Source organism: Lissotriton vulgaris, chromosome 3_2 (genome assembly GCF_964263255.1).
Source record: "Lissotriton vulgaris chromosome 3_2, aLisVul1.2, whole genome shotgun sequence".
NCBI classification, from domain to species: Eukaryota; Metazoa; Chordata; class Amphibia; order Caudata; family Salamandridae; genus Lissotriton; species Lissotriton vulgaris.
The window spans coordinates 57,134,368-57,160,556 of record NC_141690.1 but is presented as its reverse complement, the minus strand read 5'-3'; positions in this window follow the sequence as shown (position 1 = coordinate 57,160,556).

Genomic DNA, 26,189 nt, shown 5'->3' with positions numbered 1-26,189 from the left:
AGGTCACTCCCTGACAAACTCCGGGGGCCAATCTTTCTCAGCTAACAGGATGTCATAGCCTTTTGAGAGATTATCCCAAAATAGACCCCTTATTTTCCTAGTCTTATCTCCCTCTATACGCAGTGTTATTTCGTATATCTTATGAGGTTCGCTAACTCTGGTGTCTGCAGTTTCTACCTGAATGTATTCATTCATGTCCACTGTCTCCAGATGACTCATCGGGATCTTGCGAGCTATGGTGATTTCTGCTGCACTGTCTAGCATTGTCTGTGCCCACTCTCCGTTTTTCAGCTGTGTACTCAGTATTCTCGGCATGTTCGATTACTCTAATACTGGCTACCTTCTTTCTTGGAAATTGTAACTTTTTACTTTGAGCAGGTTCCTTGTCTTTGGACTTGGTGTGCTCTCCTGGGTCTGACCGTCCTCTTCTTTCCGATTTCTGAGAAAAAGATCAAGAGGGACGTGTATCAATACTTTGATATCTATCAGGCTTTTTCAAGTTATCCCTATTTCTAAGGTTATATCTTTTCTCATAGTGCTCCCTCTGGGGAGATTGGTGTTCTCGAGTCGGAGTTCTTTCCCTCCGTCGAGGTGACCTTCCTCTGGAATGGAAAACTTTTTACTTGGGAGTGGACTGTTTATTTCCATCCCAGCTCTTTTTAGGAGTGTTTAGATTATTTTTAATAAATAATTTTTCAGGATTTTCGAGAAGTTGTGGTTTCACAGGTTTCCCACCCAAACTATCTCTACCTAATTCTTCATAGCATTTTTCTATAATTCTGGCAAGCTCAATTGGTTGATCTGTCATATCTGTTTCTTTCAATTTCTGGCGGATCGCCACAGATGCTGCTTCTCCCTTGATGTTGGCTAGTAATATAGCCGAGACCTGCTTGAAGTCTTTCAGTAATTTTAAACCAAGAGTTAAAGCAGGTTCTGGATTGTATTCATTCTGAATTTGTTTTTGCACATCTGCCATTGACGAAACACCATGTGTTTTTGTGTAAATGGAAGCAAAGACTGTACTCCAAGTATCACAGTCCTCCACGTGTGGTGCAACCCCCATTGGAAGGCAGATAGTCAGAATTCTGTGTTTCTCAATAGGGGTAGTATTCGGGAATACTGCCTCTATTTGAGTAAATGTCTGTGCTAACCAGAAAGGGATTTGTTCCCGTTTTATGGGTGTTTTTCGAAGACATGATTGTATGTTCCGTTGAGTAATTTTATTTGTGTTCCCCTGATGAGGGGTCAGCTGTGGGACATTAACAGCTGTTTGGACTGTTGCAGTCCGCATTACATATTGGACTAACTGTCTATGTATTTTAATCAGTAATTTTAGCTGTACTAACAGCTCTTTGTAAATGTAAATGTAAATGTAAATGTATAGGCATTTATATAGCGCACTACTTACCCGGAGGGTCCCAAGGCGCTTCGACCGCTGCGAAACCCTTCCTGGCTTCCCTGAGAGATGGTCCCTTAATGGGTATCTCCAGGGTGAGACCAGGCATCCCCGGCAGTCTGGTGGGGCCGTTAGTGAAGATGAGGCAAGCTAATGCCCAGAGTTGCCGAGTGTGATCGCTGATCAGAGTGGGCACCGAGGCGAGAGAATTATCGAGTCCGCTGACCCTGGTCCAGAAACCTGCCGCGCCGGTAATCGAACCCTGGTTTCACTGTCCGGGTGTGGTGTGTAGCTGGCTAGAACAGGCCACGTTGCTCCTGGTCTACCTAGTGGACTGAGCCTGGTAATGTGATCATTGTGTTTTAGGGCGCCTTTAAACCAGAGCAGGTGCTATTGGTATTTTAATGGGATTTCAATCTCCTCGAAAGGAGCGTATTGTTCCGGTGGTTCCTCTATTTTGTAATAGTGGAATTTGTGTGTTGTAGCGTTTGCCGCTGGAAAGTTTATCCATGAATAGAATACCTCTGTCTGACGATATTCGTGTGCCTCTATCACGAAAATGACGGTACCACCTCGTGAGGTCAATCCGTTTTCTATATGTTTTTACGTTATAGTTTTTCTTATGTTTGCCGGAATGAGGATTGCATCCCGGTCATTTATTCCTGTATCATCGGATTCCTGCTGAGTCGCATTCACTGCGGCTTCAGCGGTACCGTTGTTTTCTACTGACATTGTATAAATGAAAGTTTTGCAGAGTAGGTCTCCAAGGAGACAAAGATTAGGTGCACAATATTTTGGAACACTGTATCCTTCAACGTTGAATAAACCAGAAGCTTTACATAGGAATCTCCTCCTACTAAGTTTGGGCCGATTTTAACTTTTCACCCACTCCAGATGTCTATTGGAGTATTTACGGGAGAAAGGGTCTGCATGAAAAAGCATGACTGAGTTACTCTAACGTCTTGCGTTAGTTTTATCACCTTACCAAACGTTGGGCGCCATGTAGTGTAGTTCCTATTTTCCCTATAGGCCCTGCGCATTGGAATAACATAAACAGCAGTGTAGACATAGGAGTGCGGTCTTCTAGGTCTCTACTGACTATGTTAGACTTAATTGGTTTTGTACCAGCTAGCTCAGAGGTCACTGGAAACTTTCTTGACTGAATAGTAAGTGATCAGCTTCCCTGGCTCAGACAAGAAGGGATTCAGTTTTCCAACAACCGCATTAACATGACAAGGTTTTTGAAAAGCTAATTCCTTTCTATATCGAGTTTGTAACCTACATTTTTTTTTTAATTTGCTGTTTTGTGTAAGTATTAATTATAATTTTTTTTTAATAATAATATTTTTTAAATGTTTTTCTTTTTTTAATAATTTTTTCCTGGGGCGCTCTGGGTGCGCGCACCGGTAAGCTCTCCGGAACGCGCACCCAGAGCGCTACTTGCGTTCGTGTAAAAAAATGTGACTGAAAAGTAAATATTAATGCAAGACATTTAGTACCATACATATAAAAGCAGTATTTTTGAATAAGGAAATGAAAATGATTTTGCATTTCTGTGAAACTATCAAAACGTCTCTTAGGCGCGCCGCGTAAGCGCCCCCGGAAGCGCCTTTGTTCGCGCCGCGTATGCGCCCCCGGAAGTGCCTACGTTCGTGCCGCTTAAGCACCATCAGAAGTGCTTTGGTGCGCGCAGCGTAAGCGCGTCAAGTCATTTGACCTTAAAGTAACACTTTTCATTGGTTGCTAACAGTTTTTTTTTACAAAGAATGAAATCCCCACCCATTTCCTTCACTTCTTTTTTCACTTTTTCGACTGAAAGACCTGCCTTTTTGCTCTCGTTCTTTGTTGGATATCTTGGATTATCATGGCTGCCAGACCATCCAGCAGTGAAGATGACTCCAATGAATTCATCGATGAAGAGCCTCCTCAGCCAAAAGTCAAAGAACATTTCATCTTTCGAAGTATATCTTTTATGCAAAAATCATGGTGTCTCAAACTGCCCAATGCATTTGGGTCCATAGCCCTTCCTCAGGGGGAAAAAAATCAGTAAATATTAAAAAAACACACACGTCATTTGTAGCGCAGGGTCCAATATCATGCAAATCAGTGAATGACATAAACGGATGTTGGTTATATTATTGTAACAGCAAGTGGCTGTGAATCATACTGACAATGGAAAGTGGTGAATACCGAATGCTTGTCATGTGATGAACACTGAAGATAAAAAGAGTGTCTGGTTCCAAAATTGGTGTGCGGTCAGAATAAACAGTGATAAAAATAACCAAGTGAAATCTGAGACCAAGTCTGGGAAGACCTGACAGTCAAAAGATAAAATACAACAACCAAATCTGTTAAAACGTGCAACGACTGAGTCTGTTAAAATGTGATATTTATCTTCATGCTGTGTTACCTACCCAGTGTACACCAGCAGCGTATTGTCAATCCCATAGAAAAAAAGTTCAACCTGAGAACCGATAAAGTAAAAAAAAGAAGACTTAACACCATCGCTGCTAATGGTTTTCCCCTCCTGTGCTTATTGATGTGAAAATCCCATTGTTCATGACGAGCTCAGCTCGTCATCAGCACAGCTCAACCGTGCCTCATGACGAGCTGAGCTCGTCATGAGCATCGAAGGGGTTAAAATTTGTATGAATATAATCTAAGACTCTGTGTATACTAACCCGAGGTGTTAGGGAGCTTACTTGAAAGTATCAAAGTAGTTTCAAATAATCTTTTTGCGTCACATGTTTGTAATCTGAAAAAACAATAAAAGGAGTTTTTTATTGGCAACTGTGAGTAACCGAGAACAGTTCCAGATGATAATATATCTTAAAATAGCGGCTTACCAGATGCATATCCAATAAGTTCAAGAAAGTAGTGGATGAGGTCACCAACCCGGCTTGATTAGACTGCCGGGAAGTGTGGCGCATTGTACTGATGTCAGAGATCACATGACATGTGCAGATCTATCAGTAAGAATCACGCTTAAATACCACTCATATAAATCATGCAGGATGGTATATGAAGTTGCTAATACAACTCCGAAACAGTAAAAACAAAAGAAGAATATCAGCACAGGAGTCTCCCGAGTCACATAACAAAATGGAAAGAAAAGATTCTGTAGTTTGAAAGTGAGACAAATCATGCATCAGCGCGCGAGAGGCTCGCAAGAGTCACATGATAATGAAAATGAAGAATTCTGTAGTTTTCCGAGTGATAGATTGAAGAAACATGCAGGCGCACTAAGTAAAAGTATGAGAGATAGCTGTCATACGGCAATGAGTGGTATAGGGAAATGTAAAGGAACACTGAAGTAAGGAATGATATTCTAAAAATAAACAGGGATCACAAATGAACATGAGTAAAAAATTAACGTGAGTAAAAAATTGTACCGAATTAGCAAACATTGCGTGCCAATATATTTAAATGAAACAATTTGCGTGTCATAAATCTCAAAGAAAGCAGCTAAATTAAAGTTTTTCTTTGAGTCCATTAGGGCTGGTGGTGTTCAAATGGAATATCCAGTATGATTTTCGTTGTAGTAAAAATTTGGCCTGGCCGTGACCCTGAATGTCGCGTTCTAATCTAGGACCCTGATCGATACTGTGACCTTATGCCCCTATACGGCTATAATCCCTTTGTACCCCTATATTGGCATAACCGATCAAATGCAATATTCAGAAACTCGTCTCTGGCCTCACAGGTTCAGAGCCACATTTCAGAATCACTTCCTCTGCAGCTTCCTTTGCAGCTCATTAGTGCAAATGGCACAGCAGAAGCCACTATCTAAGATTCCTAGATTACACTCCGAGTTCTTCAACAAGATAAAACTCAGCAACCTGGGAAAGCCCCGCTTGCTATGTTTTGATTAGTAATAGAAATCTAATGAGCACTGAGAGACGATCACTTCCTAGTGACATCTTTATTGACGTCTTATGTCCGAAAACTTACGTCAAACCAGGCACCTTTCAGGTATAAATATTACCAACGTTGCCTTAAGCAAATGCTAGCTGCCTCATAGACATCGCTGCCGTTATCGCTGCTGATGCTATCGCTGCGAACGAGCGAACGATGGTGTGGTGAACAGAGGAGCTGAACAGCCGTCCCTTGCAGTTCCCAGCATATGCAACCAGCCCAGGGACGCTGCCCCTCCTCCTCCTCTTTGACGCACTGAGAAAGACGATGTCTTTTCTCCTGCCGAGAAAATCCAGCTCCGGCGTTTCCAGCCTACTCTTGCGAGTGACTGGGATATTGAGTCCTGAAGGAGATACAAGCCCTCCAACATTGTATTCCAGAGGTATGGTGTTGACTAAACCCTTAGAGAGAATTCTTGAAGCAAACCTTGGCAAAACCAACATAACTTAAGCTACTTACTCCCTTCAACGTGTTAGGCTTAGGTCAGGTACACTGGGGTAGGCGTAGTTAGAAGCACCAGTTGAGTACGTTAGTCAAATGTATATATGAATGTATATATGTTTTATTCATTTTAAACCATTGTATGGCTAAGAAACCAAATCAATGCTTTTACAGTATTATTTCGCAATACTCATTTTACTGTACGCACTTTTTATAATAACAAGTCTTGCAATTGTGGTAATTCATTTCTCTTGTATGAGAAGAAAGACTGTTCAATAAATAATACCTTTTATTGAAAACGCCCGTCTCTCTATTCTCTACATATTGTGAAAGTAATCTGCACAACAACTGACTTAGTAAAATAGCTGTCTATTGTTTCAAACAACTCTAGAGATTGACTCTTATCTGAGGAGCAAAGTTGTCATGTTGCACGGTTGTTGGAAAACTGAATCCCTTCTTGGCTGTGCCAGGGAAGCTGATCACTTCCTATTCAGTCAAGAAAGTTTCCAGTGACCTCTGAGCTAGTTGGTAACAAACCCAATTAAGTTTAGCATAGTCAGTAGAGGCCTGGAAGATCCGCACTTCTACGTCGATACTACTGTTTATGTTATTCCAATGCGCAGGGCCTATTGGGAAAATAGGAACTACACTACATGGCGCCCAAACGTTTGGTAAGGCAATAAACTAACGCAAGACGTTAGAGTAACTCAGTCATGCATTTTTCACACAGACCCCTTTCTCCCGTAAATACTCCAATAGATGTCTGGAGTGGGTGAAAGGTTAAAATCCGCCCTACCATAGTAGGAAGAGATTCCTATGTAAAACTCTGGTTTATTCAACGTTGAAGGATACAGTGTTCCAAAATATTGTGCACCTAATCTTTGTCTCCTTGGAGACCTGCTCTGCAAAACCTGCATTTATAAAATGTTAGTGTTAGAAAACGGGACCGTTGAAACCGCAGTAGATGCAAATCAACGGGACGCCGGTACTACTGAACCGGGTGCAATAATCATCCCGGCACATTTAAGAAAATCTATAACGTCAAAACTTATAGAAAATGGACTGACCACACAAGGTGGCACAGTCGTCTTCGTGATAGAGGCACACGGATATCGGCAGACAGAGGTATTCTATTCATGGATAAAATTTCCAGCGGCAAACGCCGCAACACATGAGTTCCACTACTACATGGTAAAGGATCCACCGGAAGAGTACGCTCCTTTCGAGGAGACTGAAATCCCATTAAAATTCCAAGAGCACCTGCTCTGGTTTAAAGGCGCCCTAAAACATAATGATCATATTACCAGGCTCGGTCCACTAGGTAGACCAGGAGCAACGTGGCCGGTTCTAGCCAGCTACACACCACATCCGGACATTGATAAAATGTCAAGTGAAGAACTCTTACTTAAAATAAGAGAATTAACAAAAGCATATAGAGAGTTAGTAAAATTATTTATTAAAAATAATTCAAACACTCCTAAAAAGAGCTTGGATGGAAATAAACAATCCACTCCCAAAGAAAAAGTTTTCCAGTCCAGAGGAAGGTCTCCTCGACGGAGGGAAAGAACTCCGACTCGAGAACACCAGTCTCCCCAGAGGGAGCCCTCTGAGAAAAGACATAACCTTAGAAATAGGGATAATTTGAAAAAGCCTGATAGATATCAAAGTATTGATACACGTCCCTCTCGATTTTTTTCGCAGAAATTGGAAAGAAGAGGACGGTCAGACCCAGGAGAGCACACCAAGTCCAAAGACAAGGAACCTGCTCAGAGTAAAAAATCTCAATTTCCGGAAAAGAAGGTAGCCAGTATTAGAGTAATCAACCATGCCGAGAATACTGAGGACACAGTTGAAAAATGGGGAGTGGGCACAGACAATGCTAGACAGTGCAGCAGAAATCAGTATAGCCCGCAAGATCCTGATGAGTCATCTGGAGACAGTAGACACGAATGAATACATTCAGGTTGAAACTGCCGACATTAGACTTAGCGAGCCCCATAAGATATACGAAAAAGCATTGCGTATAGAGGGTGATAAGACTAGGAAAATAAGGGGTCTATTTTGGGATAAACTCTCAAAAGGCTATGATATTCTGTTAGCTGAAAAAGATTGGCCCCCAGAGTTTGTCAGGGAGTGCCCTCGTGGCGAAAAAATGATTATGCCTGCCTTCTCGAATCACATTCCGATTCACAAAAAATATACTTATGCAAGGAAATGGGCAGTAGCCCAGGCACCAGCATTATATAAAAATCATGTAGGATGGGATGAGGACTCTCCTGCTCACAAAATCCAATTAAAAAGTCAACCGACTGCACAAAGGCAGTATCCCATTAAGCAAGAAGCTAAAAAACAAGTCAGGGAGATTTTAGATCAACTTGAATATCAAGGGGTGATTGAAACATACACCTCTCAAATGAACAATCCTTTGTTTCCTGTCTCCAAGCCAGACAATTCATATCGTCTAGTTTTGGACTACAGACACCTTAATGCATGTTGCAAAACTTTTGCAGTACAAAATTCGCATAGTGCTGCACTAAATTATGCAGAGAGGGTTAAACCTCTCTACGAACTAATTAAACCTGATTTTAAACCAATCACCTGGACTCAAAAACACACAGAAATTTTGAGATCACTGCAAACAGACATGTTAGCATAAACAAAATTAGAAACACGTGACAATACACGCAATCTTGTAATCCGAGTCATCCCAGGAAGATGCGGATTCACGTACCTGACCTCTAATGAGGGAGAAAAGGTACAAATTTCAATTAAATCTCATTTGTACACACAAGCGGAAAAAACATTCAGTCACACAGAAAATACTGTGAAAGTAGTGCAAACTGCAATAGCAAATGAACGAGAACTAGCACACGGCAAAAGGATTAATATCCTCACAGCGGAATCCGCCTTCGAGGCGCTATTCTGCCCAGTAAACCTGCCTACAGTGTCACTGGATCCAAAACGGATACAGTGTGTAGATTCTCATGGAGCGGAAGGTGTGAAATACTATTTCGCCCCGCAATTCGAAAAACTGAATGATTTAGAATATGAAGAAGAATATCCTCTGCCAATCGAACTTCTGCCTCTCCCACAGTACGCCTGTATAATCTATACAGATAGATTTGTACAGCATTTCAACGTAGAGAACAAATCCTACGATGCAGCCTGTGCAATTGTTAAAGGTCGTTGGCTGTGTGGTAAATTCAGACCGAAAATAACAAAAACTGAATCAGTTAGATACTGTTCGGCTCAGAGAGCTGAAATCAGATCTTTAAAGATGGCGCTTGAAAATGTAGAACGTGAATTCCCGACACTAATCGTGTGCGATTCGCATTTTTGCGTCAACTCTTACAATAATAAGCTGCAGAGCTGGATTGAAAATGAGTACAAAGATGATACAGGTGCCACAATCAAGCATAAGATGCTTTGGAAACAAGTAGTTCTTTTTCAGAAAGAACTACAAAAGACTCACGTGATACACACTCTGAGTCATCAACGTGATGGCATTCACGTTGCAGGGAATTCATTGGCTAATACAGCCACAGCGGAAGCAACTAAACCGGCTTCCGTAGCCACAAAAAAGCGTTCAGAAAAATACATAGACGGGGAAAGAATGCTGGCAGTAAAAACGTCCGTAAAAGGCGACTGTGCAGCACTACCCGTGAACTATCCACTCAATTATGCATACGTAATTGATGCAAACTCCGTTCCTTTTGCTCGAATCCCTAGAGTGGGGGATAGGGTAATTCCAAACATGAACAGGAGAAGATTCCTATTACAGGAAGCACATATGGGGTTGGGTCTGAGACACCAAACAATCAGGGACTCTCTGAGAGAATTGCAATCAGAGTACTGGTGGCCGGAAATGAGTGAAGGAATTCATGATTTCGCAAAAAATTGTGAAGACTGCAACAGAGATCGCAGTGGAGAACCGGCCAGTGTAGTGTCAGGAACCCTAATAGAAAGCATAAGGCGCTCTATCCGCACAATCAAACAAGAGAAACGCATCCCATTGTACATCATTAAGGCTAAACACACTTAAAAAATGTGGCCCCAGCGCTCGGCTGACGCCAGAACGGTTATAAAAGATCTGCGAGTCTTTATCGGCACATACGCAATTCCCATGTTCCATTCTGACCAGGGTCCTGCTTTCAGCTCTCGAGCTTATAAGGAGGCCATGGCCAGCATGGGAGTTGGGTTGCGGTATTCTTGTCCGTCACACCCCGAAGGGAACAGTGTGGTAGAAAGAAAAAACCGGGACATAAAGTAATCTATAACAGCGAAGGTATTAGGTTCGGGTGCTGGGTGGGTCAAACATTTAATAAGTGTCCAGTTAAGCCTAAATAACTTGCCAAGAAATTCTCTAAATAGTTTCAGCCCATACGAACTATTGTTCGGAACTAGAATGTGAATTCAGGACTTAGATAGTCAGGTATCAGTGGTAGACGATAAGAAAACAGACTTTGACATCAAAGACCGTATAGCTGTTTTACAGGACATGAATGAAACAAGAAAATCCTTAAGCAACATAAAGTTAAAGCAACAGCCAGCTACCACTGACGAGGCACCACCAGCACCAGCCCCAGCACGGCCTGTCTGGATTCCAAAGATTGGGGATCTAGTCAGAGAAAAAATAGCGGTGAAGAAGGAATTTGGGCCTTCTTACAGAAAAGCAGTACCTGTCTTAGCAATCAACGGAACAAGATCAGTAGTACTACCGCCCCTTGCTGGTAAAAAGGAGAACAGAGTTGTATCAATCGACCTGGTAAAACCACAAGCATGTGGCCTATAATCAACAGTAGGCCCAGTAGACTCCCAAGAACCAACAGAACACCCAAACTTGCAACAATCCAAGAGGTTCAAACTGAAAGACTAATCACATTCGATCAGCCTGCAGTGCACAGAGAGGGACTATGCAATAATGCCAAGGAACTCGTGCCTCTTGAAACACAGATTGAAACAGTTCGTCAAGAAACACCAGTCTACAATGATGTGGCATCAGAATGTGCTACCGAAAGACAAATTGAAAGAACAATCCCAACAATTGACAGAACTGCCTCTGGCTACTTCCTCAACTTAGATAACTTTTCCGAGGATCTAAGCAACCCTGAAGTGATGCCAGAAACAAAGACTTTTAAAGAAAAAGCAGCGGAACTCTTTCGTCAACTGAAGGAAATTTACCTTATTTCTCCATGGTTAGAGTTCTGGTTTGGACTAGGTGTATTTTTCCTCCTGCTTTGGCTAATCATGGTACTTTGTTTGGGAAAATTCATTGAGGGAAAATATAGTACAATGGACACAGCAAGTCAGAACATCAACTTAGTCCTCAAACCACACAGATCATCCCACGTGAAGAAAAGAGAACTGTCAACAGTAAATGTCACAGCCATTCCAATACCCGGTGGGGTAGTATGGGAGAAAACTGACTATGAAATCTATGGTCCGGTCGACATCCTGAAGTATCCTCATCAATTCAAGGTTTCCTTAAGTGACTTTGTAAAACCTAGTACATTCTCTGATGATTGGGACTTTGAAAGTATTAATAATATGATGTCTGATTTAGTAATGTCAGCTAGATTCACAGAACATGATTATTTACAAGGTTCGTCAAGTTATGAACAGATGTTCTGCTACACACATTATGGTGATCATTACTTGCATAAGTCTGCACAACCAAGAAATGTTTTTAAGTATAATCAATGGGAACATTGTGCTACACCACCTAAAAGCAGTTCCAAAACATTCTATGAGAAATTCCAGTACTTCTCAGGGTTTAACACCAGTGATGCAGAAACGTTTTATTATAAACTGTTAGATAAAGCAGGATTGAAAACAATGCTGACAAATACTAAATTGATATATTTAGAAGCATTTTATGAAAATATGATGACATTTGGTTTTGATTTTTGTAAAAAAACCATTGAAACAAAAACCATCTGGGGTACAAAAGAGTGGCAGGTACAAGGCCTAGAAGCATTATTCAGAGCCTGCACGATCCCAGAACGAATGATGTTTTTAAATGACACAATTCACTAAACATCCTGTCTTGGCCTAGCTAAGATTAAAGACCTTAACAAACCGTCTATTCCAAAGCCAATACCTGAGAATACAACAACAGATATTGATATAGACGTAACTAAAATTTTACATTTAAACAGAACACATCCTGATTGGAAAAAGAGGTTAATCTGGCCTACTGACACAAACAACTGTCAAGATAGATTCCTGAATAAAACACAAGGGTTAAAAATGACCAGACAAGACCCTAGATACTCCCAGAGACAACATCCAGGGATAGTAACAACATACAGTGTAGGGAAACTCTGCCTCGAATGGCTAGGATCATCCACACTGGCAGAAATTAAGCAACACTTATCTTTACTTAAAGATGGTGCTGATTTGCGCGATTTTATTATGGGACCATGCAAACAGAGTCAAAAGCGTTTCATAGCGACCAGTATCTATGCTGCATACAACGAGGCTTGGAAAGTCACACGAATTGAAACAGCTGAAAAAATACGAAAAATTGATCGTATTAATTTGGAAAAATCACTTTCTGTAGTGGACAATGGGTTAATGACTCTGTCCTCCAGAATATATTCACTGGACAGCATTGTATCATCTGCCATAGATATAATAGACAAAGACTTGCTAATGTTACAGCATGGCCAGTCGCAATTGCGTTCTATTGTACAATTAGGCGGGACGCTGCAAAATCTTCGTTCAGGCTATGTGCCTTGGCGTTTAATCAACACAACGTCATTGTTTTCCATCTTTAACCTTACTGATAAACAAATCAGCTTTGCACTGAAAGGAGCAGACTATACAATCCTGAGCATCGAAAAACTTGAGAGATTACCTTTGACAATGTCAGAAAGTCCTGTCATTGAATGGATAATACACAGGATTATCACAATTCCGATAACAACTTTCCGATTTAAAAATTGCCTTGAATACATACCTACTGGCCAGTATGAACGATTGGGTAAAGGTTACATTAAGTCAGCATGGAAATTACCATACACACACACATGCTATAGTGACAGCAACAAAAATGTATTTCTTAGTGGTGAAAACTGTAAACATTCACTAAGCGGTATACTTTTGTGCCAGGGTATTAATTTACACGGAGCCTGTGAAGGTAATTCTAACAACCTTTCATGCCACCAGCATGTCACACCTGCAACGCAGATAGAGCCTTTCTTTATGCAACTCGCAAATGGGAGTTACATTCTAATAACGGATCACAGCTGTTGTGGCCTTTTGCCAGGAAAAGCCTATCTCGTAAGCGTAACTTCCATGGTCAAATGCTGTATGCAAGCATTGTTTCCGAGCGGCCCTGGAGACATAGAGACTCCCATTTGGCCTCGTTTGAATTTCTCTTCTATACGAATTGATACTTTAAGCAAAATGAAGTCTGTGCTTTTGCAGACAACAGTGCCTATCACGTCATCAAAAGAGATGTATGATCTCCTAGTTGCAAGGACGGCTACGGAGATACATGACCTTTTATCAACAAATTGCCCCGTGCATTTCACAGAAATGCTTAGCCAAATTCTTAACATGTCTAGTGCCATAGGCATCCCAGGCATATTTAAGACGATTTTTATGGGACTGCTAACAGCATTTCAAGCAATTCTGGGAATCATTCCCAATTTTGTCCATTCAGTCTTTGGCGGCATACCCCTATTTTTGGGACTTGTAGCAGGGATTTTATTTTTGACCCTCCTGCTTCGATATGGCAAGCCACAGCTCAGCCATGACTCCGGTGGGAATGGAAGAAACAATCCTAGCAGTGCGCTACCGGGACAGAATAACTAGAGTCCTTGGATTGGCCAGGCTGAGAGATCTAAACATGACCTGGTTTCTTTCATTCAGACCGATATGGCAATCCTGCATCTTACCTGTGCTACGATGTATGCTATGCGGAGATGAATGCGTGTTGGACACCTGTCTTGCACTTCCATCAGCAGTACCAATGGATATCGATACTTTGCTCAGTCCTGTAATGGCTCACGCATTGTGTTGTCCCCAGCGCCTACCAATCCTGATGACGGCATTCGTTGAGACTCCTGTACTACGACTAGGTGGTGACAGTGGAGCGAGAAATAAAAACAACATCACCCAGGTACGGCCTTCTGTGAGCATTGCTGATCCAGACTTTGATGATAGCAATCATTCTCACACCTGCCAAGTTACAGCACTATCGAATTTGGTCGAACTGTCACCTGATTTTGTAGACCAATTTTTTGAGAGCCTGTCTGATATGATGTTCTCCCCTGAACAGAAACAATAACTTTTGAAAAGCATTCCAACACACAGCGTTCCCATGAACTCTGAATTCGGCCTTCAGTTTTGATCAACAAAAACTGCTACAAGCGTTGGAACTCTATTCCCCCGTTCACAAGAAAATATTTTTTGTATTGAACTATTTTTCATAATATTTTCCCCTTTTTCTGGCACGAATTCTTTGCTTAAAGTAGACCTATTCATAAAGAACAGAAGCTTCTACTTCTATTTTTAGATACATCTAGAGACATAATAACTTTACATCAGCCTCTAGCACATGTTATAGCAAATGCTTTTATATGTGATGAAATTATCTCGCCTTTTCCTTTCTATATTAAGAGATATTTCATGTGTAAATTTTTTTTCGCAAAATCGTTCATTGATTACATATGCTATAATTTTGAATGATTTCTATGCTTAAAGACGTACAGTACCAAAATTACCAAGTATTTCGAATACGCCATTTCAAATGCATATATGTATTTTGGGGTGGGTAATGTTACACATGCATCTTTTGCTATAGTTTTAGTAAATTGTTGGACATAAACTCGTGGAGTGGGTGTCGCATTCTAATCTATAACCCCTGATCGATACTGTGACCTTATGCCCCTATACGGCTATAATCCCTTTGTACCGCTATATTGGCATAACCGATCAAATGCAATATTCAGAAACTCGTCTCTGGCCTCACACGTTCAGAGCCACATTTCAGAATCACTTCCTCTGCAGCTTCCTTTGCAGCTCATTAGTGCAAATGACACAGCAGAAGCCACTATCTAAGATTCCTAGATTACACTCCGAGTTCTTCAACAAGATAAAACTCAGCAACCTGGGAAAGCCCCGCTTGCTATGTTTTGATTAGTAATAGAACTCTAATGAGCACTGAGACACGATCACTTCCTAGTGACATCTTTATTGACGTCTTATGTCCAAAAACTTACGTCAAACCAGGCACCTTTCAGGTATAAATATTACCAACGTTGCCTTAAGCAAATGCTAGCTGCCTCATAGACATCGCTGCCGTTATCGCTGCTGATGCTATCGCTGCGAACGATGGTGTGGTGAACAGAGGAGCTGAACAGCCGTCCCTTGTAGAGCCCAGCAGATGCAACCAGCCCACGGACGCTGCCCCTCCTCCTCCTCTTTGAAGGGCTGAGAAAGACGCTGTCTTTTCTCCTGCCGAGAAAATCCAGCTCCGGCGTTTCCAGCCTACTCTTGCGAGTGACTGGGATATCGAGTCCTGAAGGAGATACAAGCCCTCCAACATTCTATTCCAGAGGTATGGTGTTGACTAAACCCTTAGAGAGAATTCTTGAAGCAAACCTTGGCAAAACCAACTTAACTTAAGCTACTTACTCCCTTCCACGTGTTAGGCTTAAGTCAGGTACACTGGGGTAGGCGTAGTTAGAAGCACTAGTTGAGTACGTTAGTCAAATGTATATATGAATGTATATATGTTTTATTCATTTTAAACCATTGTATGGCTAAGAAACCATATCAATGATTTTACAGTATTATTTTGCAATACTCATTTTACTGTACGCACTTTTTATAATAACAAGTCTTGCAATTGTGGCAATTCATTTCTCTTGTATGAGAAGAAAGAATGTTCAATAAATAATACCTTTTATTGAAAACGCCCGGCTCTCTATTCTCTACATATTGTGAAAGTAATCTGCACAACAACTGACTGAGTAAAATAACTGTCTATTGTTTCACACGACTCTAGAGATTGACTCTTATCTGAGGAGCAAAGTTGTCATGTTGCACGGTTGTTGGAAAACTGAATCCCTTCTTGGCGTGCCAGGGAAGCTGATCACTTCCTATTCAGTCAAGAAAGTTTCCAGTGACCTCTGAGCTTTTTGGTAACAAACCCAAATAAGTTTAGCATAGTCAGTAGAGGCCTGGAAGATCCGCACTTCTACGTCGATACTACTGTTTATGTTATTCCAATGCGCAGGGCCTATTGGGAAAATAGGAACTACACTACATGAATGGGTGTAATTTGTTCGAGTACATAAAAGCGAAGCTGGCTAATATTGTGTTTAAATTCGTTGAAGTGGACAGCCACAGGTGATTTTAAATTTCTGGTGAGGATGTTGCTTTTGTGTCCATTCATTCGAATTCTCACTTTACGCTCAGTTTTTTCAGCATAAGCAAGTCCACACGGGCATTTAAGCAAGTATATAAAATTTTTGGTATTTAATTTGATTGAAATCTCTGTGTGGGGATGTCTAATGGTGTCACCTTTTATAATAGCATTACAGTTGTCGCAGTTGAAACATGGTAAAGTGCCTTTAAACTTCTTGGGTTCACTTGTAGGCTTCTGAAGTAGTTGTTGTAAATTGTGAGTACGTTGATAGGCAAATATCTGCATTGATTCGAAGATACCATTGAAATCTGTCTCAGATTTTAACATTGACCAATATTTTAATATAATTTTCTTAATCCGAAACTTTTGTTTGAATATTTGGAAACACATACTGATCTCATAGTAACATTTTGATTGTCTTTTGGTTTGAGTAAGTCATCCCTGGTTTTCATTCCTGCTTTTGTTTCTGCTTCTTGTGCCACTGTAGTTGGATATTTTCTGTTCAAAAATGTGTCAATGCACACGTCTGCGCTTTATTTTGTATACTTCCTTAGTAGATGATATTGTTATAAGCTGAAGTAATTGAGAGTACAGCAAGTGTTTTTTCATAGAAGGTTGGTGAAAGGTATGAAAATGTAGTAGGTTGTTCAAGTCAGTGGGTTTGGTGTATACCTCAGTTATGAGCTGTCCTTTACGAATCTTGATACAGGTGTCCAAAAAGGTAATTTGCTATGAACTGATTGATGCTGGGAATTCAATTCTCTGATCAACTTTATTCAAATTTTCAATTGATTCTAGTAGAGCTTGTTCTGGACCATCCCATAGCACGAACATGTTGTCAATGTATCGCTTATATGTAATCAAATGTTTCTGCCATGTGTCTTGATTTAAAATGTTGTCCAGTTCAAACCGATACATAATCAAATTTGCATATGTGGAGGCAGCACAACTCCCCATTGAAGTGCCCGATGATTGTACATAGAATTTATCTTGCCATTTGAAGTAAGAATGATACAGAGTAAAATGTACCAGCTCCATTAAAAATATCTTGAATGAGTGGTCTTTCTCACTGGTAATCAATATGGATTCGACAGCCATAATACCCAAGTATACTATGATTTTACATCAATTGTACATAAAATGCTGTGGTCTGTAATCTTTGTTTTCAAATTCTCCAATAAGAAAATCTGTGGTGTCCTTGATATAGGTAGGTAGTCATACTTTGCACCAACGGTTGTAAATGTCTGTCTAGTAGGCATGGGCGGAAAATCCGTTCCGCTCGCGGATTTTGCGGATTTTCGGGAAATCCGCAATCCGCGAGATTCGCGAATCTCCCGCAAAATCCGCAAATCCGCGAGCAGCGGATTTTGCTCGCACTGCTCGCACTGTTCGCGTGAGTTCGCGTGAGTTCGCGCCCCGCGAATAAGTGCAAAATTGCAGAAATACGATCTTAGCAAAACTGAAAGTAACTACTTACCAGGTTCAAAAGTTCAGGCTCATCATTAGTAGCCATTTCCTGTAGTGCTTCCTGAGGGGCCCCTCCAGAGTTCAGTTGCCAGTTGCAACTATTATGTGACCCTGCTCTGAACCTCAGAATAGTTACACATATGCCACAAAGGTCCTGAATTACAGCTAAGGGAGACAAGCAGGAGCCAGGCTGGAAGTTAAAATCCATTAATCAGCCCCTAATTCATTATTGTCAGTTGGGGCAGGGCAGGTGTTGTAACTAATTTTGCAACAATGAAAGCACTTAGCAAGTGCAAAAGATCACTAATCAGGGCGCACTAAGGAAGCAGGTGCCAGCTAAAAAAATATTCTGTGACACATTAATCAGCCCCAAATTAATTCAGGTCACTTGAGGCAGGGAAGGTGTGCTTTGCTTTGCCGAAAATAATGTACACTGGACAACCAGAGGGTGTGGTGATGAAACAGAGGGTGGCATGGGTGGGCCAGAGGGTGGCATGAGTAGTCAGAGAGTGGCAGTGGTGACAGAGAGTGGCAGTGATGAAGAAGAGTGTCCCAAACAGGCTGGACACGTAGAAACAACAAGTTCGCGAAACTTGCGACCCGACAGGTAAGTTCGCAATTTGCGACATTGTACAAAACCCTCGCAAACTGGCAGAAACCCGCGCAAACACAAAAAAAAAAAATCCGCAAATTCGCGAGAATTCGCGGATTTTGCGGATTGCGAATCCGCAAATCCGCAAAATTCGCGAACGCGAGATCCGCAAAATTCGCTCATGCTTACTGTCTAGATATTTTCCTACCGGTTCATATATGGAATTCACTGTGCATACGATTGGCCTGAATGGTGGTAGTGTTGCGTGCTTGTGAATTTTTGGAATCATATATAAGTAGGGGACTGCAGGGTTCTTTTTGAAAAGGTATTATTTGTCTTCCATTGTGATGGTACCGTTATCTAAATATTGATTGAGAATTTTCATTATGTAGGTAATAGCTGGTATCCAAAATAACCATCCCTCCCCCTTTGTCAGCCTGACAAATGGTGATTTCAGTGTTTGATGTTAGTTTTGCCAAAGAGCTTGTCCTTCTTTTGAAGTAATGTTTGAAGATTTCGATTTCGTTTGTTTGTAAATGGCGTGTGTCTCCTTTTTTACTATAGTTTCATAGGCATCAATGACTTTGTGGCTTACAGGCGCAAAATAGGTGCTTTTCGTTCTAATTCCTAGAAGAAAATTGACCTTGGGTGGGCTTTTGAAGACAAATAGATCTCATAAATTTGAAAATGCTGATTTCCATACCTAGGTGGTTAGAGTGATGTGTAGGTACAAATGAACTCCTATTCTGGAGAGTTTCCATTTGGAATTTAGTACCGTGGTATTTAGAAATGTTTATCATCAGACTCGTTGACTCCGCATTCCTTTGGCTACTGGTTGCTTGGATTTTGTTGAGTCTCCCCCTGCCTCGTCGGGTGGCCTTGGGCCTTTCTCTAAAAAATGGACGGCTGTCTGTTGATGTATCTGAGGAAGATGAACCATCCCCTGTATTTGTTTCTATGTTCATAATGTTGGATTCTTGGACATTCTGTTGTGTTCGAGTGGAAGAACTATATCCACTTTGTTGCGTATCGTCAGATGATGAAGCGTTAGTGTCTGAAAATCCTCCATACCCAGATTTTTGATGTTGTCGTCTCTGGGCGTATATGTCCGCCCTGCTGTATAACTCTCCAAGTTTGTAATCCGTTGTATCCCGATGGAATTTCCTGATTTTCCTCTCATTAAATTCTTTGGTATAAATATCCAATTTTTGGTTGATGTCCTCTAGCATTTTGTCCATCTCATCCTCAGACATCATGTCGCTTAATTCTTGTTTAAATGGTGTCACTTCTTTATTCAGCTCTTCTAAAATTTTAGCCAATTCTTCCACTATGAGTAGAATTAAGTTGAGTGAGCATTTGTTGAGAATAGCCTGCCATTTTTCTGTAAATTGTTTATTATTCTTTCAAACTGTCGATTTTAATGAGTTTCGCAATCCCCTGGGTATTCTTTGCACTCTGTGGTATCTGATGAGTGTGCTAGCAAGCAATCATTGGTTGATGGCTTTCTTTGAGATGTATAAAAGCTGTTTTATATTTGACTACGTAGATCCTGTGCCTTGGCTGACATTAGTAGTTTCCTCAATGAGAGAGTAAATGCTATGCGTTTTGTCCAGTGAAACTGCAAATGTATCTGCTATTTGATCCGTGCTTCTTGCTATGTCATCGTAAGACATTGTGTTGGTGCGGTGGCTTGTCCCTCAGACAAATAAAATAAGCAAATAGAAGGTCAACCACACTCAAGTTTACTCATATGTTCAATCTTTACAATTAGGGTAGGTGGTGCTGGTTGGTTTAATCCTCCTGAGAGAAAGGATGAATAAATATCTATATAGCGCTATCCTCCGTAGTGGGGTGTCCCCCATTAGCACTCAGGAAATACTGTGATTTCAAGTTTAATTCATGTTAATAACAAATTCTGGTTCTTTCTTGTTATTTAAATAACTTTATTTGTTTTCATCTTCTTTTTTCAGACTATCACCCTTTCATGTAAGGCTGAAATTATAGGTGAAGAATGCAGGAATGGAACTGTTTTAGATTCTGACTGGATTTTCCCGATTCATGCCCATATATAGGTACATTTCACGTTGCCCTTACATAGGCATAGAAATCAAGCCCTTATTTAGGCATAGCCCATGCAACCCAAATACAGGCACAGCTACTTTTATCCGTTCACCAAACGTCACAACGATTTCTTGGAAAACCAGCTTAAGCCGTTAGGGACTTCTCCTTGCTTGCATATTGATTTCTCCAAGAACTCCGTTTGTTTTACAATGAACATCTATTCCTTAGGGGTTCATTCATGACATTCATATGCCCTGCTTTATGTCAAACATGACATTCCTAAACACCTTCAAGGTATAAATATACCTGCACTTGCTATAGCACAGAACGGTGGTTCAGAGCAGTTCGACGACCTACTTGCCCGACGCAGCTTGCTACAGCAAGTGCCGAAGGAAGCCGACTCTCCAGCTGATGCACTGATCAGGAAGCTGCCCTCCTCTGCTGAGAAATCCAGCTCCAGTTTTCTGACTCCGCTTGCGGGGTGTTGGGAAATCTAGTCAGAGACAGAGATACTAACCTCCTTCATTCTAAGGTATGGAGTTGATTAGAACCTGGAGAAACCTTTGGCAATTTTTGGCAGAACTAAAACTTATGCTAAACAATACTTACTTGTTACCTCATACTAGACCTATGTTAGGTACATTGGGTAGGCATATTTTAGAAGCACCTGTTAAGTATTTTAGCCTGTGTTATTTTATGTATGTATTTTTATATGGCTTAAAAAGCATACAATGCTATTACAGTATTATTTTATCATACTATTCTCTCTGTACGCATTATAGTTTGCATTCTGTCTAACGATTATAGCAGTTCATCTCTCTTGCATGAGAAAGAAGACTGTTCAATGAATCTTTTTATTGAAAACGCCCGTCTTACTATTTCTCTGCAAATCTGTAGAAACAAAGCATGCACGATTGACTGAGTGAAATACTTATCTATTGTTTCTACGACTCTGAAGATATTTACCAGTCCTAGGGAAACAAAGTTGTCATGTTTATGCGGTTGTCAGAAACTAATCCCTTCTTGTGTATTCGAGAAAGTTTCTAGTGACCTCTGAGCTAGCTGGCACTCACAATTATGTTTAGTTATTCGATAGAGACCTACTGATCTAAATCCTATGTCAAATCTGTAGGATATATTTTTCCAATGCGGAGAGCCTATTGGGAATATAGGAACTACACTACAGAACCAGCAAAGTGATATATAACATCACCCTCCTCAAAGCTTAACAGAAATTGAGTGAATACTCACTCACCCTCAAAAACAAGGGTCAAGTCCTGCAAGAATTAGAGGACAACAGAGATCCAGCAGAAAGTCAGTGAGAAAAAATCAAGGAAACAATTACATGTTTTTTTGTTTGTTTACAGAGTTTTATGTAGTGCAAACTTGACCCGAATCAGGTATCAGCGCGCTTTATATAGCATCATTTGCGCTACACGAGGAAACATTCATTTTTTTGTTAGGAATGGGGAGATTAAGTGATTTGCTTTGAATCACAGAATGTTCAGCGTCATTGCCGAGACTCAAACACAATTTCCCAAATTCGACGTTGACAGCCCTGGCCGTTAGGCCAACTCCTGTCCCCACAAACTGCTGAGTACCAGGCATTTGCAGCATAAAGAATGGGTCGCCATTGAGACGGTCCTGAAAATCCAAGAGAGAAAGAAGAGAAAGCAACAGTCAACACCAGCTGAACAACAGGAGAACAAGGTAAAGCTCAGGTTGAATATACCAAAGCCAACAAGTAAGCAAAGAGAAGCTTAAGAGCAGACAGGGGAAGATTCATTTATGTCCTTTCCCCAGAAGCCCAGGAAGCAGCAAACAAACAAAATGTGAAAGAACTCTACGATATAATGAGGATATTCTCCAGCAGATACAGCAAGCCGGAAAGACCTGTCAAAGACAAAGCTGGCAAGAAAATCATGGGTAACAAAGGTCAACAACGAAGATGGGTGGAGCACTTAGAAACAAACAAACAGCCAGCAGATAAGGACATGCCAATTGACAGCAGCAGCAGACCAGTAAGCTAGATAAACAGCAAATCATCAAACCTTTAAGAAATGGGAAGGCAGCAGGACCTGACAACATTCCATCGAATGCAAAAAGAACAAATTATGGACAGAATGCAGAACAATGTCATACATTCACCCCGGTAGAGAGATCTGGGCCTAAATCTGTCGTTTTTCTACTCACCATGCCATTCCAGTTTGAACCTAGCCATATGCATATCAGACTTGACCCTGCGCCCAATGGGACCAGCCCAGCCCGAATTGCCAGGCCAGGTCCTCCCTGGACTGGAAACAAGCATCATAGGACAGTTTTTGAGCTTTCAGCCCTCGTCAGCCAGGATAGCTTGACTCCAGTGGCATGGAAAGCACAAGACAAGACCACTTCTGGGCATATCCGCTCCCACTCGGTGTGACGAATGCAAAAAGAATAAATGATGGACAGAATACAGAACAATGTCACACATTCAGCCCAGTACAGAGATCTGGGCCTAAATCCATTGTCTTTTTGCTCACAATGCCATTCCCGTTTGGACCCAGCCATATGCAAATCATTCTTGACCCTACTCCCAATGGTCCAGCCCGAACTGCCATGCCAGGTCCTCCCTCGACTGAAAACAGGTATCCTAGGACCGGTTTTGGGCTTTCAGCCCTCAACAGCCAGGATAGCTTCTTTGTTTCTTTTGCATATGTAGCCTTAAGTGGGAAGGGTATGCCCAGACGTGGGTCCCATGCTCACTACACCTTTGTACTCAAGCTAGACTGGCTGATGAAGGGTGATCCCTTAAAACGGGTCCCAGGATGCTTGTTTGCGGTCCAGGTAGGACTTGGCTTGGCAGTTCAGGCTGGACTGTTCCCACAAGGGAGAGAGTCAAGACTGATTTGCATATGGTTGGGTCCAAGCTGGGGTGGTGTGGGGAGCAAAAGAATGATAGAATAAACCCAGATCCTTGTGACTGGGGTGAATGTTTGCATTGTCCGTCATTCCGTCATTCAATTGTTTCTTATTTTAATATGTCGCCCTTAGTGGGAAGGGTATGCCTAGACATGGTTCCCGTGCTCACTACACCACTTGATTCAAGCCAGCCTGGCTGATGAAGTGTGATGCCCTGACACCGGTCCAAGGATGCTTGTTTCTGGTCCAGGGAGGACCTGGCTTGGCTTTTCGGGCTGGACTGTTCCCACAAGGAACAGAGTCAAGACTGATTTGCATATGGCTGGGTCCAAACTGGGGTGGCGTGCTGAGCAAAAGAATGATGGATTAAACCCAGATCCTTATGACTGGGGATAAATGTTTGCATTGCCCAGCATTCTGTCCATCAATTGTTTCTTTTGCATACAAACATTCCATTGAATGCACTGAAGGCAGAGAGTGAATCAGCAATAGGCTTGCTATACCCCATATGTGGAAGGATCTGTGAAGAGGAAAAGTGCCATCAGGAGGGACAGAGGGATTCTCATCCCCAAGAAAAGTGGCCTGAGTAACTGCTTAAACTACAGAGAGATAACTCTACTATCAACCCAGAAAAGTGTTCTACAGGGCTATCTTGAACAAAATAAAGAATCAAATTGATGCTCCCCTCCCTATGTTCATTTAATCAACTATGCATTCAACACAGTGGGCAAAGAGACCCTTTAGAAACTCGTCTGTCACTACTGTGTGCCAGTTAAATCTGTAAGAATCATCGGAAACTGTTACGAGGCAATGACCTGCAAGATAGTTCAAGGAGGACAACTCATGGAAGCCCTCCAAGTGTGGACTGGAGACCACCAGGGTTGTTTGCCCTTCCCTTTTGTCTTCCTGCTGGCTATAAACTGGATCATGAAGACACCCACAGAAAGGAGCAGAAATGGTATCCAGTGGGCACCTTGGATGCAGCTCAATGCCCGGGTCTTTTCCGACGACCTGGTCCTAGTCTCCCATACCGACAGTCAGATGCAAAAGAAGACTGATAATGTGGCAGCGACATTAGCACAACTTATCCTCAACATCCACAGGGGAACAACCAAGATCCTGAAGGTTAACACAAATAACACAGCTGCAGTCACTCTTGAAGGTGATGCACTGGAAGATGTTGAGGCCTTCACCTACCTGGGCAGTGTTATAGACAAGCAGGGTGGCACAAACGCAGGCATCAAGGCAAGAATCGGCAATCAAGGGCTACCTTCATTCAGTTAAAGAAGATCTGGAGTTTCAAGGACTTAATGCTTCAAATAAACCAAGATCAGGCTTTTTAACACCAACATAAAATTGGTCCTTTGGCAGGGAGCAGAATCTTGGAGGATGACAGTGAACAACCACCAACAAAGTACAGACCTTTATCAACACATACCTGCCCAAGACAGAGACGGTTTGAGAGTCCTGGTTGACAGAACTTACCCCAGGATTGGTAGTAGGCATGCGCAAGTAAATAAGTCATCCTTGGAGTTATCTCCCATGAAAAGGAGGGCATTGGACAGTTTTTACTGCCCTTTATGGCAAGGAGTTTCCTGGTGGTGACAGGCAGTGAAAACTGACAATTATGTCCACCCATCTTAATTAGGTTGGTGAACATAGAGGTCAGCCTCTGAGAGCCCTTACTCAAGCAGGCCATTGGTGGGGTGTAACAATAGTGGACCAAAGTGGTTTCTCCCATGGACCCACACATGGTCCACCCACGTCTAAATTTGGTGGGGATCATCATCTTGGAAGAAAGTATACTCCATTGCAATAGCGACAGAGTATTCACAACAAGACAATTTAAATCAGCCCCTAAATCAGAATGTAAAACCTTCAACCCGAAGAAACCTAATTTCTGTATTTGATCAGCACTCTATTGTGCTCAGCCTAACATTGCACCCAGGTCATGGTGAAGCACAGCCGATGACGACTGTTGCCGCTTAACTCTTTTTAGCGCGTTTTTTATTTGAAACTTTAAAATACATATATTCGGTTCACCTTATTGGATTTTTGTCCTTTTGGTTTCATGTCAGAAGGCAATTTTTATTACATTTTGTTTAGGACGTATTAACTGTTTGATACTTTTGAATAGTTTACACACTTTCTTAAGTCTGTCTGCTCTTTTCCATAGCAATCAGGGGTTGATCTCAGGTTTAAATTATTTAAACCTTTAAGACCGAACAAAAATAGTGGCCTTATTACTTGAGGTGGACTATCATCTATCCAACCTAATTATGCACTTTCTCACAATTTTTTAAGGAGTTTAAAAACCTTTTATTAAATTGCCACTATGTAATCAACATGCAGGAAGCAAGGAGGGCTAAATGAGCCATGTTTACATTCTCTTCCTGTTGCTCACATGACCTTAACAAGTAGTGGTAGTACCAACACGAGAACTAAAGGAGAAGCTCAGGCAACCAGGTGCCCCAGCCTTCTTTTAATTGCCTCCCATGCTAATGACTTCATCACAACCTCGGTAGAGTTTTCAAAAAGGACTTTAACTTGCACTTGCATCCTTGATGACCGCATGACATGCTCCGATGTACCCGGCAGAGGTGAACGGAGGGTACATAAACATGTTGTTTTGTTCCATACCGAGCAACCATAGCAACCAGCCTGCATGTAACAGAAAAGTAAAAGCAGAGATTATAAGAGGCGACGAGTTAACTGACAGCTTGGAAAGATGAAAGGCAGGTAATGCAATCCTGACTAATAAAAAGGCACAAACAGCATTGGTTGAGTGCTTCAAGGCGAAATAAAAATACATTGCTGAGGTAAAACAAATTCACAGAAGGCAGAAGGAGACTTTCTGAGACAATAATGTAGATGACACTTGCTTAGTGAAGGCTAAATGTGCTAAATGTTTCAACAGCGAAAAGTGTGCCTTAGTTTTAAGTGCATTCATTTTATTCCGTGCCTGCTTTCATGAGCCTCGAAATAAAGGAAAATCAATTTCTTCTCTTTTCAACAGTTCTAAACTTTAGGGAATA